The sequence below is a fragment of the Callospermophilus lateralis genome, chromosome 6 (assembly GCF_048772815.1).
Source record: "Callospermophilus lateralis isolate mCalLat2 chromosome 6, mCalLat2.hap1, whole genome shotgun sequence".
NCBI lineage: Eukaryota > Metazoa > Chordata > Mammalia > Rodentia > Sciuridae > Callospermophilus > Callospermophilus lateralis.
In genome coordinates this window covers 135,760,583-135,780,804 of record NC_135310.1, presented here as the reverse complement: position 1 = coordinate 135,780,804, position 20,222 = coordinate 135,760,583, and positions in this window count along the sequence as shown.

Genomic DNA, 20,222 nt, shown 5'->3' with positions numbered 1-20,222 from the left:
GTTCTCAGCAAACTTTTCAAAATTGGAAACCACAATTTAAGTTCACTCAGCCCCCATTGTTCCTTATATCTTTTATTTTAAGCCATTTTTATAAAATTAAGAGTTGTATTCTGCTCTGAGCTAGGTCACCTTTTTTAATTTTTGTATTGAGTGGCATGTCTTGAGGGTACAATGTGCTCATTCAAGAAAGACTTGTGTGGTAGAATGGGGAATTCCATAGATTAAAAATACATTCCCATGAGTATAAAATTGTGCAAAAGAACAGATTTTATATGCAGTAAGGTATGTGTCTCTAAATAAGTCGGCTTGTCCATAGTGGCATGAGAAATCTAAGCAGACACATTTTGAGAACAATAGGCAATAGCCAGATAAACCCAGAATAAGTATCAGTGGAAAATATGAAGAAAAAAATAAGGATGAAAAGGAGGGAAATGTGTAATATACATTTGCCAACGTGCATTAGAATGCAGGCCTCATGGATTGTCAGATTCGCACATAGGGGTCTGGAAGGGTGTACAGTAAGAACAGTAATTGATAATGACACGAGCCTGTTTGGAAGAAATGTAAAATATCTTCATTAGTGTTTGAGCATTTTGATGAAAAAATCCATGATATTCTACAGCATCTGAAAATAAAATATATAGTGATCTCACAGCTGTATCTATGTGGGCATTATTTTCTATAAAAGGTCCAGGAATTTTAGTGTGGCTGTGTATATGAGCAAGGAAGATGGGGGACATATGATGCTATAAAAGAGTTTGAAGGGTTAAAAAAGAGACAATAAGTTGGAATCCAAACGAGGGGATAACACAGCTGCAGAAATATGAGGAACACATTTAACTGTATATTAAGAATCTGTAACAATATTTAAAGTAGTAGAAAATAATCTAAATGCCAGGAAAATGGCAATCGATTCAACTTGCTGTGGAGAGATTTGAGGCAGGATTCTGTTGTTTCTTTAACAATTGTAAATAAAAAGGAGAAAGTAGTTTGGCTTCAGTTGTAATTTCTAGTTTACTTATTTAAGAAACCATATTGATGAAACTTAATCCCAATTATTTTAAGCTTGATTTACTTATTTTAATTATATAATAAGAATATTAGAACAATGTGGTTAGCAGTATTAATAATCTCTTCTCTGTTGAAAAATTTAAGGAGCAGTGGATGTTATATTACATTTTAGACATTTTTTAGAAATAAAGATTTTAATGTCTGACCATCTAGAAAAATTTGTGAGTTAGAATTTTAAAGACATCTATATTTTTATTTAATTAATTGATTTGAATTGAATTATTTGGCTCCATTTACTTATTTAAATTTTAATTCATGAGTGCCAATTTGTTTAAATGCCAGTTTCATACCAAGTACATGATATATAGACAGGACAGGCCTGTATAATTGGAAATGCCAGGTATAATATCTAATAGCCATGATGGACACTGAAATCAAAGGTGATCATAGAGGTGGTGCCAGATGAGATTGCTAAGAAGCCTGGAATACCAACCTGTGGTCCAGTAATCATAAAGATGATCTTTTCTAAACCAATTAATAGAAAGCAGTTACATAACAGACCAGTCAAGTGTCAACATCAGTCATTGCAGATAGGGTTCTTTCAGAGTCTACCACTGGAACTCCATCAAAGACCATAACAAGTCCAGCAGTTCCAGAGGAATTTGGAGCAGTTTCAAGAGGAATACTTGTCTTAAGCTGTGATATGCTCACTGCTCCAAGAGTGATGGTCTACACAGCTGATTTCATTTCCTTATTTGGTGATTTCAGGGGTGAGATGGCTATTTTATTTGTTATATGCTTGTAAAATTAAAAGTCAATGAAATAACACCACTTTCAGATATTGTTATCTGTCTTTGGGCTGAAAGTTATATTTTAAAATTGGGATTAACAGACAATGGGCAGAGATTTCTGAGCCTCTTAAATAACACCCCAAGCCTGAAGTAAAAGAAGTAAGTCAATTTTCTCTCCTCTGTCTAATCTTCCTCTCCTCTTAGTTTCAGCTGTACATAGTAGTCCAAGATCTGTGATTAAATGCTTCCAAATGCTGATTTTCTAAAGATCTTAGTTTAGAATTTTCCGGTAAATTGAAAGATCTGTTTTTAGTAGGACCTTGTTAATATTCTCATTTTTATAATATTGTTATTATAAATACCCCAAAGGTTGTAGTATTTTGTTGTATTTTATTGAACATGGAAATTGATCTTCCAAGTAATAGTCTATTGCTATGAGGTCTCAATGAAAAGCATTTATTACTAATGTGAGTTGTAGCATCAGCTACTCCACACCACTCTGTACTTTTCCTCTGTAGATTGCTTTGTACTCTCACAGAATATCAGGTTCAGTTGTCATTACAGAGCACTGGTTATGAGTTTTTATTTTTTATCTGAAGTCATTGCTGAGGTTCTTTGCAGACTTGTTAAGTGCTTTTTAAGGAGTTCTATAGCTACTGTGTAGCATCTATAGTGCTGCAACCCAGGTTTTCTAATTTACAGTGGAGAACTTGTTTTCACTTCAAAATTTGGCAAAGCATGTCCAGAAAATGAGATGCTTGCATTATCTAAACAACAGTTAGATGTTTGTTACATCAGAAAACACTTATTTGTTATTTAGTTTGGTGTTGTGTGCATTGACTCTTATAAATTGAGGAAGTGGATAAATGCTTAATAAAAAGAGCCAGCAGTTAAAATCAGCAGGAGAGATTCTAAATGTGTACATTGTTGATTGCCAGAGTAATTAGAAAATATTCACCAAAAGTTTCAAGATTAAGGAGAGATGATTATAGGATAAGAATATTGAAAAAGAGCTCATGCAGAAAAATAGTAGAGCAACACCCCCTGTGGTAAGAGCAGCCATCCTCCCAGGCTCTGCTCAGTGAAGACACTGTCCTTTGCAAGCTCATAAATTACCTCAATATTGATGTTTTGCAGTGAGGTGTTTGTTATGTATCTTCTCCAAAAACTGAGGGAAAGTTTAGATGACTGTTACTCTGGTTAACTCTGGTTCAGTTCCATTCAATGTCATAAGGGCTCTTCCTGCTGTGTTCAAAGAACTCTGAGTTTTCAGATTCTGAAGTGGAACCATCGCCCAGAGACACACACACATAACACATAGCCAATTGCCTCAAGTTACTATTTCTTGGTCCAAGATGCTTTGAAGGAACTTGAGCTTCATGTGGCTCCAGGAAGAGATTGAGCCCTGGGTCCTTGAAGTCCTGCTGCCATCTGCCCATTTTATGGGCCATGCTCCATAAATACTTCTTTGTGTTTTCTCAGGATCCCTTCTGGGGCAAGTAAATTATTCAAGTATATGTGTACCTTTAGGAATTTATGCTTAGCTGTTAGATGTGTTAAATTGTTAGTTTTCTGCATAGATTTTGTAATTGATCTGGGATATATTTCACAGGAGCATTATTTAAGGGCTCTATGTTATGGAATAGCAACAGGCAGATCCACTCTGTTATTTATGTGTCCCTTTAACTTTTTTTGCTTGCTCTCTGCTAGCCTGGCTGTGCTTGGTACTAGGGAGATAAATTCAGAAAGACCTTGGCCCAAAGGTGCTGTTTACCTTTGAGGACATTCCTGTTTAGCCCAGTGAAGACACACAAATAGTTACAGATAGAATAAGAAGACATTGGACTTTTCTGAAAAATTAGGAGGCTTCCAGGAGATAAATATTAGCCCTGAGTCCAGTACCGGTTGGCAGCAGTTGGTGCAGGACCAAATTCTTGGCAGAGGAACCAGCATTTGTAAAGTGAGGAGGGGAAAGAATTAGACATTTGCACTGGCTTTTTTTAAAATTAATTTTTATTGTAGGTTGTTCAAAACATTACATAGTTCTTGATATATCATATTTCACACTTTGATTCAAGTGGGATATGAACTCCCATTTTTAAGTAACATAGCAGGGAGGACAGTGCTCTATGTACAAAGTAGTGGGATGTCTAGCCACTCAGGCAGGAGCCAAGTCACAGAGGTTTTGGGCAGTGTGCTTTTATTCTGAAAGGGGTAAGAGCTTGAGTAATGCTGAGGAGGGAGGTAATATTCTCAGGTTCCTGCACTCAGGAAGCTGTACTGTTCTGCCCAAGGGATAGGCAGTGAGTGTCCCCACTCTGCCTGGCCTGGGAACAGAGAGCATGGTTGCAGGAGTTGGTTCAGAATTTAAGAAGGCTGGATGAAAGGGTAGGTTCCTGTTTCATTCCAGGCACATGAGAGGACAGTGGCATTCATTCTTCTCTGAAGCAGAAGTGAAGTTGGAGTTCCATGCAGGGATTACCTTGGGACTGACACACATTCATTTTTTATTTAATATTTAGATTTAAAGAATAGAGATTTCTAGAGCTAAGTTTTAAAACTCAGTTTCATGTATAAGTCCTATTAATTTGTAATGGTTGCAAGAAAAAAAAGAATGAAGACATTATTTGTAACTTGGTGACACATGAAGACTTTTTTTAAAACGTCCTCATTTGTGTTTGTAAAATTTTCGTTCAGCATTTAGAGAAACTTATAATTATTCCCATGGAGGAATATGTTTCCTAACAGCATATGGCTGTCATCCAGTGCCACTGTGGCACTAATGCTATAATTTAGGTTTCTAAGAAGACAGAAAATATAGTTACCAATGCAAGGATAGGGAATATCTTCCTCACTCCTAAAATCTAAAATTTAGTTTAATGCCATGGCTGATAAGTTGATCCTCTGTTATCTTTGGGTTCCACATCTATGGACTCAATCAACTGTAGATACAAAATATCAAAGAAAAGTGATTTCATCTTCACTGAACGTATGTGGACTGCTTTTTTTGTTATGATTTCTAAACAATATAGTGTAATGACTATTTACCTATTAACTACTTTCCATCAGATTAATACAATAATTTAGAGGTAATTTAATGTATCCAGCCGGGTGCTGTCAGGTTATATGCAAACACTGCCATTTTAAAGAAGGAGCTGGAGCATCCATGGACTTAGGTATCCATAAAGAGTTCTGGAATCAACTCCCTGTGGATTCAGAGAGACAGTTGTGTACACTTCTAGGATAACTATAAATACTGGATGTGTTAAGCTAACCGGTTTTGTTAAGGCAGTAGAGTGATTTGTGAGAGTAGAGATGACTTTCAAGGGATGAAATGAATATAAGTTTAGTATCAGTTAATCATATTTTTAATTGATGTCTTTAATCAGATTATCGCTAACAAGAAAAAAATTACAGCAAATTAAAACTAAGTAATTGCCACACCCTCTTACACAAGATTTGTTTCAGTTTATAAAACTTCTTACGTGTCTGCCGTGAATCAGGCACTTTCTAGGTGTTTGGATAACATCAAAGAACAAAAGACTGTGGCTGGGAATGTAGCTCACTGGTAGAGCAGAGTGCTTGCTTAGACTGTGTGAGACACTAGATTCCATTCTCAGCACCACTTAAAAATAAAATAGAGATATTGTGTCAATCTACAAATATTTTTTTACATTTTTTTATTGGTTGTTCAAAATATTACAAATCTCTTGATATATCATATTTCATACATTAGATTCAAGTGGATTATTAACTCCCATTTTTACCCCAAATACAGATTGCAGAATCACATCGGTTACACATCCACATTTTTGCATAATGCCCTATTAGTAACTGTTGTATTCTGCTACCTTTCCTATCCTCTACTATCCCCCCTCCCCTCCCCTCCCCTCCCATCTTCTCTCTCTACCCCATCTACTATAATTCATTTCCCTCCTTGTTTATTTTCCCCTTCCCCTCACAACCTCTTATATGTAATTTTGTATAACATTAAGGGTCTCCCTCCATTTCCATGCAATTTCCCTTTTCTCTCCCTTTTCCTCCCACCTCATGTCTCTGTTTAATGTTAATCTTTTCTTCCTGCTCTTTCTCCCTGCTCTGTTCTTGGTTGCTCTCCTTATATCAAAGAAGACATTTGGCATTTGTTTTTTAGGGATTGGCTAGCTTCACTTAGCATAACCTGTTCTAATGCCATCCATTTCCCTGCAAATTCCATGATTTTCTCATTTTTTAGTGCTGGATAATACTCCATGGTGTATAAATGCCACATTTTTTATATCCATTCATCTATTGAAGGGCATCTGGATTGGTTCCACAGTCTAGCTATTGTGAATTGTGCTGCTATGAACATAGATGTGGCAGTATATCTGTAGTATGCTCTTTTAAGGTCTTCAGGGAATAATCTGAGAAGGGCAATAGCTGGGTCAAATGGTGGTTCCATTCCCAGCTTTCCCAGGAATCTCCATACTGCTTTCCAAATTGGCCACACCAATTTGCAGTCCCACCAGCAATGTACAAGTGTACCCTTTTTCCCACATCCTTGCCAGCACTTGATGTTGTTTGACTTCCTAATGGCTGCCAATCTTACTGGAGTGAGATGGTATCTTAGCGTGATTTTGATTTGCATTTCTCTGACTGCTAGAGATGGTGAGCATTTTTTCATGTACTTGTTGATTGTTTTCCCCCTCTGAGAAGTGTCTGTTCAGGTCCTTGGCCCATTTGTTGATTGGGTTATTTGTTATCTCATTGTTTAATTTTTTGTGTTCTTTGTATATTCTGTATATTAGGGCTCTATCTGAAGTGTGAGGAGTAAATATTTGTTCCCATGATGTAGGCACCCTATTTACCTCTCTTATTGTTTCTCTAGCTGAGAAAAAACTTTTCAGTTTAAGTAAATCCCATTTGTTGATTCTTGTTATTAACTCTTGTGCTATGGGTGTCCTATTAAGGAATTTGGAGCCCGACCCCACAAGATGTAGATCGGAGCCAACTTTTTCTTCTATCAGACGCAGAGTCTCTGATTTGATATCTAGCTCCTTGATCCACTTTGAGTTAATTTTTGTGCATGGCGAGAGGAGGGGATTCAGTTTCATTTTGTTGCATATGGATTTCCAGTTTTCCCAACACCATTTGTTGAAGATGCTATCCTTCCTCCATTGCATGCTTTTAGCTCCTTTATCAAGTATAAGATAGTTGTAGCTTTGTGGATTAGTCTCTGTGTCCTCTATTCTGTACCATTTGTCCACCCGCCTTTTTTGGTACCAGTACCATGCTGTTTTTGTTACTATTGCTCTGTAATATAGTTTGAAATCTGGTATCGCTATACCACCTGATTCACATTTCCTGCTTAGAATTGCTTTTGCTATTCTGGGTCTTTTATTTTTCCATATGAATTTCATGATTGATTTATCTATTTCTACAAGAAATGCCTTTAGGATTTTGATTGGCATTGCATTAAACCTATAGAGAGCTTTTGGTAATATCACCATTTTGATGATGTTAGTTCTACCTATCCATGAACAGGGTATATTTTTCCATCTTCTAAGATCTTCTTCTACTTCTCTTTTTAGGGTTCTGTAGTTTTTATTGTATAAATCTTTCACCTCTTTTGTTAGGTTGATTCCCAAGTATTTTATTTTTTTTGAGGATATTGTGAATGGAATGTTTTTCCTCATTTCCATTTCAGAAGTTTTGTCGCTGATATACAGAAATGCCTTTAATTTATGCGTGTTGATTTTATATTCTGCCACTTTGCTGAATTCATTTATTAGTTCTAGTAGTTTTTTGGTAGACCCTTTTGGGTCTTCTAGGTATAGAATCATGTCATCCGCAAACAGTGATAATTTAAGTTCTTCTTTTCCTATTTTTATGCCTTTAATTTCTTTCGTCTGTCTAATTGCTCTGGCCAGTGTTTCGAGAACTATAGTGAATAGAAGTGGAGATAGAGAGCATCCCTGTGTTGTTCCAGATTTTAGAGGAAATGCCTTCAATTTTTCTCCATTGAGAATGATGCTAGCCTGAGGCTTAGCATATATAGCTTTTACAATGTCAAGGAAAGTTCCTGTTATCCCTAGTTTTTCTAATGTTTTGAACATAAAGGGATGCTGTACTTTGTCAAATGCTTTTTCTGCGTCTATCGAGATGATCATATGGTTCTTATCTTTAAGTCTATTGATGTGGTGAATAACATTTATTGATTTCCGTATATTGAACCATCCTTGCATCCCAGGGATGAATCCTACTTGATCATGGTGCACAATTTTTTTGATGTGCCTTTGTATCCGATTCGCCAGAATTTTATTGAGGATTTTTGCATCCAGGTTCATCAGAGATATTGGTCTGTAGTTTTCTTTCTTTGAGGTGTCTTTGTCTGGTTTTGGAATCAGGGTGATGTTGGCCTCATAGAATGAATTTGGCAGAGCTTTCTCTTTTTCTATTTCCTGAAATAACTTGAAAAGTATTCGTATTAATTCTTCTTTAAAGGATTTGTCAAACTCTGCTGTATACCCATCCGGTCCTGGGCTTTTCTTGGTTGGTAGTCTTTTGATTGCTTCTTCTATTTCATCCATTGAAATTGGTCTGTTTAAATTGTGTGTATCCTCCTGACTCAGTCTAGGCAAATCATATGACTAAAGAAATTTATAGATGTCTTCACTATCTTCTATTTTATTGGAATATAGGTTTTCAGAATAATTTCTAATTGTCTTCTGTATTTCTGTAGCGTCTGTTGTGATATTGCCTTTTTCATCCCGTAAGTTAGTAATTTGAGTTCTCTCTCTTCTTCTATTCGTTAGCATGGCTAAGGGTCTGTCGATCTTATTTATTTTTTCGAAGAACTAACTTTTAGTTTTGTTAATTTTTTCAATGGTTTCTTGTGTTTCAATATCGTTAATTTTCACTCTGATTTTAATTATTTCTTGCCTTCTGCTACATTTGCTGTTGTTTTGCTCTTCCTTTTCTAGGACTTTGAGATGAAGTGTGATCTCATTTATTTGTTGGTTTTTCCTTTTTTTGAAGAATGACCTCCAGGCGATGAATTTCCCTCTTAAAACTGCTTTTATTGTGTCCCATATATTCCTATATGTTGTGTCTGTATTTTCATTTATCTCTAAGAATTTTTTGATTTCCTTCTTTATGTCTTCTGTAACCGGTTGATCATTCAGTAACATATTGTTCATTTTCCATGTGATGTAGGATTTTTCCTTCCTTATTTTATCATTGATTTCCGGTTTCATTCCATTGTGATCCGATAAAATGCATGGTATTATCTCTACCCCTTTATATTTACTGAGGGTTGCCCTATGGCACAATATATGGTCTATTTTTGAGAAGGATCCATGTACTGCTGAGAAAAAAAGTATATCCACTTGATGATGGCTGATATATTCTATATATGTCAGTTAAGTCTAGGTTATTGATTGTGATATTGAGTTCTATAATTTCTTTATTCAACTTATGTTTGGAGGATCTGTCCAATGGTGAGAGAGGTGTGTTGAAGTCACCCATAATTATTGTGTTGTGGTCTATTTGATTCTTGCACTTGAGGAGAATTTGATTTATGAATGTAGCAGCACCATTATTTTGTGCATAAATATTGATAATTGTTATGTCTTGTTGGTGAGTGGTTCCTTTTAAAAGTATATAATGTCCTTCCTTATCCCTTTGGATTAACTTAGTCTTGAAGTCAATTTTATTCAATATGAGGATGACCACCCCTGCTTGCTTCCGAGAATCGTGTGCATGGTATATTTTTTTCCACCCTTTCACCTTCAGCCTGTGTATGTCTTTTCCAATCAGATGTGTCTCCTGGAGGCAACATATTGTTGGATTTGTTTTTTTAATCCATGTTTTTTTAATCCTATGTCGCTTTATTGGAGAGTTTAATCCATTAACGTTTAGAGTTACTATTGATATATGGTTTGTACTGTCAACCATGTTTGATTATTTATCCTTTTTTTTTTAAATTTAGTTTGTTTCTTCATGATTAGCTTTCCCCTCCGCCCTCTGTCTTTACTGAGGCACTTCCCACTGATGGTTTTGGTTGTTGTTTTTCATTTCTTTCTTGTATAGGGCTTTGCTCAAGATGCTTTGTAATGTTGATTTTCTGGCTGCAAATTCTTTTAGCTTTTGTTTATCATGAAAGATTTTTACTTCATTGTCGTACCTGAAGCTTAATTTTGCTGGATTCAGAATTCTTGGTTGGCATCCATTCACTTTCAGTGTTTGAAAAACGTTATTCCAGGATCTTCTCGCTTTCAGCGTCTGTGATGAAAAATCCGTTGTTACCCTTATTGGTTTACCCCTGAATGTAATCTGCTTCCTTTCTCTTGTAGCTTTTAATATTTTCTCTTTGTTCTGTATATTGGCTATCTTCATAACAATGTGTCTTGGCATTGGTCTACTGTGATTTTGTGTGCTCGGTGTTCTGTATGCATCTACAATTTGTATATCCGTTTCCTTATTTATTTCTGGAAAGTTTTCTGTAATTATTTCATTCAGAAGGTTACTCATTCCCTTGGTTCGAATCTCTGTACCTTCCTCTATCCCAATGACTCGTATGTTCGGTTTTTTTAAATTGTCCCATATCTCTTGGATGTTTTTCTCGTGATTTTTTACCAGCCTTTCTGTGTTGGCTAGACTCTTTTCAAGTTGATATATTTTGTCTTCATTGTCTGATGTTCTGGCTTCTACTTGCTCCACTCTGTTAGTGATACTCTCAATTGAGTTTTTAATTTGGTTTATCGTTTCCTTCATTTCTTGAATTATTGTTTGATTTTTTTATAACCTCTATCTCCTGATAAAGCTGCTTTACTTCTTCTTTTATCTGTTTATGTAATTCATTTTCAATGTGTTCTTTCACTGCTTGGATTTGGTGTCTCGTATTCTCTTTAAGGTTCCATTCCATCAGTCTAAGGTGTTCCTTGAGTTCTTTATATGACCATTTTTCTGGTGACTCTAGGTCCTCCTGAATATTTAGGCTGTCCTTCATTGTTTGTACTCCCTTTCTTCCTTGCTTTTTTATTCTGCTCATATTACTTCCTGTTCTGTTTGATTGCTGGATTACTGTTTACTCTTATAAATTTATTTGATGCTGTTGTCGCTGGTTTCAGTGAAGTTCTCTCCTCCGCCCGTGACATCAGTTCTCTGCCACGGTGGTATCCCATGCAAATGGTGACCGTTCGTTCCCTTTGCCAGGTGACCAATGCAACGGGTGGGTCCTGAGTGTCTCTCTCCCAAGCCCCGTTTCAATGCTGTGGCCACTTCCTATGAAGGCTTGGTTGGCTTTTACCTCTGTAAGTTAAAAGGTCCGACCATTTATTTCAGCGGGATCATTAGTGCTGAGTCACAAAAAGAAGGCGAACCTGAGCTTGAATTCAGCCTATCCGGGCTCAGTGTGTGTTCTCCGCGGGTTCTTTAGCACTGAGCCTGAGTAATTTGTGAGATGCAGGCGAATGGCAGTTTCCACGGGTTCTTTAGCCCTGGGGCAGAGCAGTTATGGGAGCCAGAATTCGGCTGCTCCAGGCTCAGTGTATGTTCTGCAAGGAGCAGGCTCCAAGAAGCAGTTTCCGTGGGTTCTTTAGCACTAAGTCTGAGTAATTTGTCTGTGAGACGCAGGCAAATGGCAGCCTGAAATTCCCTGTTCTATAGCTGAAATAGCTGCAATCAGTCGAAAACAGGGATGGTGACGTCAGCTCTCCAAGTTGGTGGCCGCTGGCTTCCTCTGTGGTCTGACCGGTGTGGAGATCTGAATTGGACCACTTCCTACCCCCGTCTCAAACCCAGAATTCAGCTCTAAGTACAGTAAATGCACAGCTGGCAGGAGCCTGCAGAATCAGCAGTGCTGTATCTTTGTGTTGCTATCTCGTTGTTTCCCAGCACTCGCCGCAGACTCTAGCCGCCGGGCGATTTGCTGAATAAGCATCATGACCCTTTGTGCGGACAAATCTCTTGCGTTTGAGCCCCAGTAGCTGATCCTCATGCGATGGAAATCCTTCCTCTAAGTATCGGAGCACCCCAATTTTGCTGTAAATTCCTAACAAACTAGCTTTTAGCCATTCTACTTCGTCAATCTCCTGCTCAGTGACGCGATACACGGGGATGATGCACTCCCTTCGCCGCCATCTTCCCTGTCACAAATATTTTTTAAGAAGAACAAAAGTTGCAAATTCTTGTTCCTTTGTTCTTCTCTTCCAAGTGTAGGGAGACAGACAAAAAACCAACAAATAGATAAGGATATAGTCTGTTAAAGGTGTTGAATACTTTGGACAAATATAAAGGAGTAAAGAGGGTGGGCATACTGCCCTGTGAGCAAGACCAGTGAACCTCATGGGGAAAGTGAGATCTGAGCAAATGCTGGAAGGAGTGGCAGTGTAGGCATCAGGGGAAGGTTATGCATGGCAGAGTCCCATGGGAGATTGAGGCATAGATGGTGTTGACTGCAGGGAACACAGAGGATGGTAGCCTACTACTAACACTTGTTCTGACCTGGGTCAGGGATCCTGAGGCAGCTTCTCTTGGCACAGCCCTGAGTTCTTCTTGCTCTGGCTCTCCACTTGCCACCCATTGAAGCACCATTGCTTGTCTGATGCCTGAGAGTATTTTATTTCCTGTCATATCCCAGATTAGAGATGACAATAAAAGACAGCACCCATGTCTGGTGGAGTTAATTTTCTAAGCTGCCTAATCAGGCACAGAATTACAACTTAAATCTGTCTCATTTTTCAATCTCTTTCACCTAAAACAAACAAACAAACAAACAAACAAATAAAAAAACCCAGAAAATCAGGAAAGAAATGTTTTAGTTCAAATTAGCTATGAAGTTAGCTGAATTCCAGCTAGAACTTTGAATTAATGTGTAGGTGGTTTTGATGGATATTTGTTGGGAATTTGACTCTAACCCTGTTATGTTCTGTCATTTTGCTCTGCATCGTCATTTCCCAAAAGATGTCTTACAGGTATTGATGGATGTGATAGAACATGGGAATTATTTGATCCAATACAGTGCTACTCAGAATGTGGGCCACGGACCAGGAATAAGGCCAGACAAAACTTATTACTGGTCTGTGACAAAGTGATTAAGAGTAAAGAATTAAACATTTTTTACCTGCTTAAGGGAGAAATTTATTGCCTGTTAAACTAATAACTTGAAATGGTGGGTATCTGTCCTTTATGACTTCATTTTGAAATGTTAATTCTTCTAGAAGTTTTATTGTATTTTATTAGAGATGCAGACCATGATGGAACTGGAAATTTAAAACTAGTCCCTTATCATGGATGGTTTGAGAAGTACTGATCTGACCTGTTTAAAGGGTGCTGAGTTGAAAGGGTTAAGTTAGTAACTTTTACTTCACACTTTTCACATCTGTTTACTGTTAGTAACTAGGAAGGGTAGAGGCAGCCTTAGCTATGTCTAGGCATACTGAGTCACAGCACCCTTTATCAGAGAGTCCTCTGAGACTGCCTGCCTGAACAGTTGTTTTTTTCTTGTGGGAAAAGCTCTGATGGTTTTTTTTTTTTTTTTAATCATCTTGCAAAGATGACTTTGCTCTTCATTGGCTTTCTACCCATTGATCTCTTGAATTTACCATCTCCCTTTGCAAAGGTAAAATAGGGGCTGTGTAGAATAAATGAATATATTTTCAAATTTATGTAAAAAGTTCAGAAAATGATTTTGAAAAGTCTGTGACTTTTTCTTTTGGCCCCTTTCATTCTTGATGACTTGTACAAATGGTTTTGTTCAAATAGGTCACTTACCATGTACATTTTTGTTTGTTCTTTTGGTTTCTGTTTTGCTAAGGATAAGGAGTTATTTTCACTGAAGCCATTTTACCAAGGACCCAGAACATAAAACTTAAACAGTGTTTCAGATTCTATAATTTGGGAAATAAACAAATTAGGCACAAACTGTGTCTCTGTTCTAGTAGTTTTTTTTAATTGTTCTGTTTTTGTTTTGGGTTCTGGGGGTTTTACCCAGAGGCACTCTGTCATTGAGCTACTACTTCAACTCTTTAAATTTTTTGAGACAAATTCTCTTTATAGTTGGTCTTGAACTTGTGATCTTCTTGCTTTAGCCTCTGGGTAGCTGGGATTAGAGGTGTCCCCAGTTTCTACTAGTAACTTAAAAGAAGGAGGAATACATACAAATAATGTAACTTATGATTCTACTAAAAATGACACGTGACAGGTATGCCTGTATGAGGAGTGCACTGTGTCTCAACAATGGGCTTTTGTATTTAGCATGTCCTACCTTTTCTTGGGTCATATAACTTTGTCCATTATTCTTAGTAAGTCATGGAAGCTCATGATTTCTTCATCTTTTACAACATAATTTGGTTAAATCTGAGCTACATCCCTGTCATTTTAGTGATCAACAGCTACGATAAAAAGAGTAAACCCTGGAGTGTACACACCATATTTGCATGTAACATTCTGAGTCCCTCCCACTGTGAATAATCCACTCTCATTGCTGTCAGCTACTAGTGGATGGTTTGATTAATCAGTAGCTGCATAAACGGTGGTGTCCTTCCTTATACTGAATACTAACACCCCTTTTTCATGTGATAATTCTTAGCATTTCTTTTCAGATGTTTCTTATAGGTACGTAATGTTTACTTATATGGTTTTGTGATGAAGTGACTTTACTAATTTCTTTAAAAATCAAATTAGAGGGGTAAAGCCCTCCTTCTCCCAAACTTTCACTGTGTTAACTTCCACTATGCAGAGGAAGTAGGGTGCTTTCTGTTTTTTGTTTGTTTGTTTGTTTTGTTATTCATGTACTGAGTTGGCAATAGCCCAAGCAGAGTAGATAAGAGAACAGTTTCTGGCACTTGGCATCCTGGGATCAAGGACTAGCTCCACCAAGGTGATCTTCCTGAAGTAACTCAGCTTCACTGATCCTACACTTTGTTCTCCTTGTTCAGTTATGATAGTTGTGTATCTATTTTTTGTCATGATGTGGGAGCTCAGTGATAGCATTTTGTTGAAGCTTTAGGTACCACCTATGTATAACAGGCAAGCACCATCCAGACTTTCTGCTTTCTGGCTTTACAGTATATATTAGAGCGATTAACAACATTTTTCATTGAACCCTCATTTTAGATGAAGGGGTGATTTAATTTGGCTTTCTCCCATGTAAATCATTAGCAGATAACTTACTTTAGACTCAAACTGTCATTTGAATATTGTAGAACAACATGAGTTTCTGACATATCTTTGAGAATAGCAAAGGTCACTAGAGTGTGCAGCCAGGTGTCCCTGAGTTGATCACCTGGCTCAAGTTCTAATATCTGGATTCCTGCTCAGTTGATAAAATGTTGTTAAAATTTTCCAGGTCTCAGTTTCTGAATAAATAAATCATGGATCAGAAATTAGTATTATATGGTGTTTAACCAACACACAACATACTTTTGTAGAATACTTTCTTTTGGAAGTCAACACATAGTCAGTAATTTTCTTCTGGCTGAATATTTTTCCTTGAGCATCATTTATAGAATTGGTAAATATGTGGGGGTAGGAGAGGGAGGAATGAGAGATGTAGGATAGTGGAGAAGAGTGATACAGAGGGGGAGAGACAGTAGGTAAGGGCAAGTCATAATTGCTGTCTATAGGAGCAGGTGGTCTTCCCTCTGCTACCTATTAAGTATCTTTTTATGGGGGGTCTCTTGCTGGCAGCAATCTTCCCAGTCCTGAATATTGTAAATCTTTATGTTTAAACTGAGACCTTTGTTCTTCTTGAGCTAACTCTCTGCAGGTGTTCTCATCATGCCTTGATTTCATTACCACAGAGTTGCTCAAAGTTCCCCAGTGTCGATTCTTAACACAGACACCTCTTTTGAGGGAAGAAGGTGTGCATTCCAGCCTGCAGGTGACATGTTCCTCAGTGTATGATGAAGCAGCTTCACATAAAGCCTCTTTATCAATTGAGCTCCTGGGCCACTTATCTGGCTGCACAGCCAGGAACCCTGAATCATTCTGGCCACCTCCTTTTGTCTTAACCCTGTCCAGCCCATTGTTGTTCCCTCCAAGTACAGCTCAAATCTGTCACCCTCTTCCCACTACCCCCAGGTAGGCTTTCACCAACTGTCACCCAGACTACCCACAGACTCCTAACTGGTTCTGCAACCCTCTCTCTACATTCTGCACATGTATTCACACATTTATACATGGACATATGTGCCCCCACCCACAGTTTGCTTAAAGCCCTTCAGTGACTTCTCATTGTTCTTGAACCCCATGTAGTCACAGGAGCTGTAGGCTGTTATATCTCTGTGCCTTATCCTCCCTTGTTCCCTGTCTTCCAGCCACTTTGGCTTCTCCAGTGAGTTCACTTTTTGCTGCCTTGTCTGTTCTCTTTCCCTTCACTAGAAAGTTCTCAGACTAATGTTCAAACAGCCTCTTCCATGCTTACACTATTTCCACTTATGTCACTTATTTAGTAGGGATTTTCCCACCACTTCTTGACCTCTCTTACAGAACCTTACAGAATTTTTGAAGCTCTAATTTCAATACATAATCTTTCTTGAAAATTGCATTATTTATTTTTTCTTTATGGCTGCATACAGAAAAATGTACATTAAAATTATGTATATAGCTGAGCAAGGTGGTGCTACTACTGTTTATCACAAAAACACATGTTTAATAATCTTTCTGATGACAACTCAATCAAGTCTTTGTTGAATTTTATTAAGAACAAAATAATTAGAATCCACCTAACAGACAATAGAATTCCTTATCCTGTCATTAGAACCATTTACATTCTTTATTTTTTTTTCGAATGTATATGAAATAGGCATTATTAGTGCTGAAAAGATTTAAAAATATAAAAACACAAACACAACAAACAAGTATTTCTGTTTCTCTTTCACCTGAAAAACAAAATGGAAATATTAATTTAATTATAATGAAAAGCATAACATAATTAATTTTATACTGTTCTGTGTGTGTTATGTGTGTTTGTATTTCACTAAAACCTTGGGGTTCCATTTACCTTATTCCATTAGTGGATTTTTCCCCCCATGTAACCTAGTTGGTTAAAGTTGGCCTTCACTTTCAAAATAAATAGTTAAAATAATTATCATTTGTCATAAAAAGTCTGACTTTCTTTTCTGTTGAATCAAATGGGTTAATATATATTCATGTAAGAACTAACTCAGTTCTGACAGTGTTTGCAGTATGTCTTCTAGAGAAGCCCAGTCCTCTCCCTGTGGTATTAAATAAAAACCCTTCTCATCTGCAGTCTGTATTATTTCTTAATTCACTATGAGACACCATTAAATTTTTACTCAATTTGCCACAGTTAGTTAATTGATAGTAACTGGCATCAACATGGATGCAGGTCAGCATAACCAGAAATGTTGGAGTTTCAGAACCATTTTAAAGAACTTTCTCATCACCACACCAAGTTGTGCATTCACACACCTTCTTGGAAGGCAGCTCCACCCTTGGAGAGATGCCCTGGAGGAAAGTCCCAACAGACATTCAAGTATTGCCTTATGGATATTATTTGCATTAGCAATAAATAAATAAATAAATACATAAATAAAGGCAGATTATTGGGGGTGGGTGCAATATTCTTCATTAGGAAAATAAATGATTTTCAATATATTCTTAATATAATGAATGAATTATAGTTGTACATGCCAACATAGGCAGACATAAAATATAGTGTTGAGGTTAGAAAAATCATCTCACCAGGTTATATAAAGTCAAGACACCATACAAAGGCAGTCACAAAATACATACGGGCACATGCGGAAATTTGTTATATACCGCAGGTGCTCTTGCAGGTAAGTAGGATAATAATGGACTACTGAGTCAGTGGAGCTCAGATCATTGATTTCAAAATGGGAGAAGTACTAGATTTCTCCCTTGAACCATACACAGACATTTTCAGGAGGAGATTCAATTGCATAAGACAGAAGTTTTTGAAGACAACATCATAGGCTATCTTCATGACCTGGGAGTGAGGAATAATTTTTGAAAGCAGAAAAAACACTCATCTTCACTTCATTTAAAAAAATAGTTCAACAAAATATTTCTGGAGAGCCCTTTTCTCCATTTCCTGTGTAATGTGTGGTCATTTCCTTTGCCTTGCTTTATCTTTCAATCATACTTGTGATGTGGTGATCCTTATTTGACTATTTTCCACTCTGGCTTTCTTCTGTGTAAAACTCCATGCTTGTGATTAGTTGCTCCATAGATACTCTTGTGAAACAGAAAACCTAATAAATTTGAGTATACTGAAAAACTTATGTACATCAAAGAGCTGACAAACTAAGTGAAAAGCCTTGCAGAACAACACCAAGACTCCTAAAAATAATTAGATGTTCTGATAGAATAATTAGCAGAGGGTACAAATAATTCACATTTAATAAATATGAAAGACACTCAGCCTTACTAATACCAAGACAATGTATGATAAAAATCACAATAAAAGTATTTTACCCACAAAAGGTTGTCAAAAAACTTAGTAAATTGGTAGGACTATTAATTAGTACAACTACTGTGAGAACCAATGTAGACTGATCTCATAAAGCTGCAGAGGATGCAGTTATTTCTTATCCAGACATGAGTCTTACAGAGGCTTTTGCATACAAAGTAACCCCAAAAGACAATTTATTGTAGCATATATTGTAGGTACAGGAAGTTGAAAAGAACTTAAATGTCTTCTGAATACAAAACTAATTTTCAGAAGTATATATTGGAATACTATAGAGTAGTTAAAACAAATGCATTATAGCTAACTGAAGCTGCAAAAAAAATACATTGCCTTGAGAAAAATAAAATTCTATGGTTGGCACAGTATAATTCTGTTTAAATCTTAGGAACATGACATGTGGCTTAGATCTGTTTCTCAGAACCTAGTTTGCCTAAGAAAATTTCATCTAGTTTGAACCCCAACACAAAGAAATCACCACCAACTCAAATTTTAAATCAATTAAAAACAAGCTTGCATTGTGTACACACACAAAAAAAGAGCTGATCTGTGTATCTCTCTCCCAACCCAGGCTAGAGATCACCACCGCAGTTGTCCAGGAACAAGGTTTTATAGCACAAAAAGTTGCAAAGGGGAATGTCTTGAGAACTTATAGATAACAGGATTTTGACAAGCATAATACAAAGGCAGATAGAATATTAATGATTTAGATGGCTTAATATTTAAAGGTAGGAAATAAATTTAGATCCCTACATCAGAATTTATGAGGCACTGCTGATGTTTCAGAGAGAGTTGTTATCTGGTCAGGGGGAGCCAGAATTTAAAGTTGCCACTAAGGTTTTAGAGAGGCTTGTTATCTGCTCAGGGAGGACCAGGCATGGGTGAGTTCAAGGCACTAGCAGAATTCCAAACTAGTTTAGAAATCACAGTAATTTATAGTAAAACAGGAATTAACTTTTCATGACTTTGTGATGAGATGGCTGCCAATCTTAAAATGGAATTAGACTGGGTTCATCACTAGGAGTACTAAACTTCAAATTTATGGCATTGTAGACATGTATGGAAATGTCACGAGGTACCCCATAAACAATTTTTTATATGTGTCAGCTAAAAAATTAATTTAAATGTGAATACTTTCTACCAGCACATTATTCTGCTTGGTTGTCTTGCCAATCAAAACCATTCTCAAAACCAGTTGGTTTTGGGCTGGGATTGTCACTCAGTGGTAGAGCACTTGCCTTGTACATGTGAGGCCCTGAGTTCAATCCTCAGCACCACATGAAAACAAATAAATAAAGGTATTTTGTTCATGTACAACTTTAAAAAACAAACAAACAAACAAACAAAAACAAATGGTTGGTTTCCCTGTTCTCACAGGTGAAGTTTTCTATACATTTTTGTACCAGTTCCACATGAAATATTCCTTAGTTGGAATTTTCCCACAAACCCTAATGTGTATGTCAGCCAGCCAATTTAGCCAGTCATTCTGGAAAATACTCTCTGACTCCCCCCTATAGGTTAAATTGATATAAGATCTGATTTGTATAGTGAATATCTGTGTTTTCAGTGCTGTTTCTGATTGTATGGCACCTCGTGTGATGCCAACAAAAAGCAACTACTTGAGGGACTGAGGTTGTAGCTCAGTGGTAATGCACTGCTGAGCATGTACAGTGACTGCAACTGCTTCTATCTGAGGAGACTGGATGGAAGACTCTGTGTGTTTTCCTATTCCTCACAGCTTAATATGGTCATTCTGCTTACTTTTAGTTCTATTTTATTCTTTGATTAAAATGTTGAAAAACCTCTCCTCAAGCAGGATTTCTGTAAATGCTTCTTAGTAATATTTTATTGAATATGTTCAAGTAATTTGTATGCTAACAAATGTTGTCATTTTTATTTACTGAAATATATTATAATATCCCATTGCCATTGTGGATCATACATAATTTTGCCAAGTTATTCATTCAACTTTATGCATGTGTTAC